This window comes from Sinocyclocheilus rhinocerous, unplaced genomic scaffold (genome assembly GCF_001515625.1).
Source record: "Sinocyclocheilus rhinocerous isolate Xijiao unplaced genomic scaffold, SAMN03320098_v1.1 scaffold867, whole genome shotgun sequence".
Taxonomy (NCBI): Eukaryota; Metazoa; Chordata; class Actinopteri; order Cypriniformes; family Cyprinidae; genus Sinocyclocheilus; species Sinocyclocheilus rhinocerous.
Window position 1 is genome coordinate 37,213 of NW_015649279.1, and position 1,573 is coordinate 38,785.

Genomic DNA, 1,573 nt, shown 5'->3' on the forward strand with positions numbered 1-1,573 from the left:
CACACACACACACTCACTCACACACACACACACTCACACACACACAGATCACGAGACATTGAATGTTCAGTGTTACTGTGTTTCTGATAAAGGCAGCACTTGTCGCAACATGAACTTTTGTCACTTTGTAAGCACTTTTTAACGGCCGATCACGTTACTGAGTTACTCGCTGTTTCTGCATGTCATCAAACATCTACTTTACAGCCCCGACTCACCATATCACCACCGACGGCTGTTAATCATGTGTGTTCATGAACCTTTGACAGAACTGAGAGATTAGGAACAGCTTTGAGCTGTTTGTATCATAATACTTCTTTGCGGTTGTAAATAAATTTGTAGTCAATTATTCATCTTGTATTATTTGTCAATTTTCCGTCCCTTTTGAATAGAATCAGTTGTTTATTTAAATCATTCAAGACGTGAAGGCTCTTTTCCTCCGCATCATGACAAGTGAAAGAGATGTGGGCGGAGCTTAAGAAGACTTCAACATTATGTCAAACAATTAAAAAACATAAAACATGCAGGGTTGAATTGTTCACAATAAGATCTATAAGATGCATTCAGAGACTAGATGGGGTCATTTTCATTTCATGCAATCTTTAACAAATTAAAAGAACATTTACCGACATGAATCAACTTTATCTATTTTTAAAACTCTGTTAAAAAACATTTCTTATCTCTGGTTGCCTATGTATTATATATATATGTATATATTAGTGCTGTCAAACGATTAATTGCATCCAAAATAAGTTTTTGTTTGCATAATATATGTGTGCTGTGTATATTTATTATGTATATATAAATACACACACACATACAGTATATATTTTGAGAATATTTACATGTCTATTTATATTCATATAATTTATATTTTTTTAAATATATTTAATATATAAACATAACATATTCTTCTGAAAAATATTCATGCATGTGTGTGTATTTATATATACATAATAAATATAGCCATTTGTGTCCCTGCAGCACAAAAGCAGTGTTAAGTCGCTGGGGTATATTTGTAGCAATAGCCAACAATACATTGTATGGGTCAAAATTATACATTTCTCTTTTATTCCAAAAATCATTAGGATATTAAGTAAAGATCATGTTCCATGAAGATATTTTGTAAATTTCCTACCGTAAATATATCAAAACTTAATTTTTGATTAGTAATATGCATTGCTAAGAACTTCATTTGAACAACTTTAAAGATGATTTTCTCAATATTTAGATTTTTTTGCACCCTCAGATTCCAGATTTTCAAACAGTTGTATCTCAGCCACATATTGTCCTATCCTAACAAACCATACACCAATGGAAAGCTATTTATTCAGCATAATCTCAATTTCGAAAAATTGACCCTTATGACTGGTTTCGTGGTCTATGGTCACGTATATTAAAAAATATTTACATTTCAGTTTTTTATTTTTAATTATTTTAGTACTTCATCTTATTTTCTAATTTCTGTTTAAGTTTAATATTCATATCATTTTCATTTCAGCTTCATTTCAGTTAACTTACATATATATATATATATATATATCATCTGGTATATTAAACGTTATATTAAATTCTG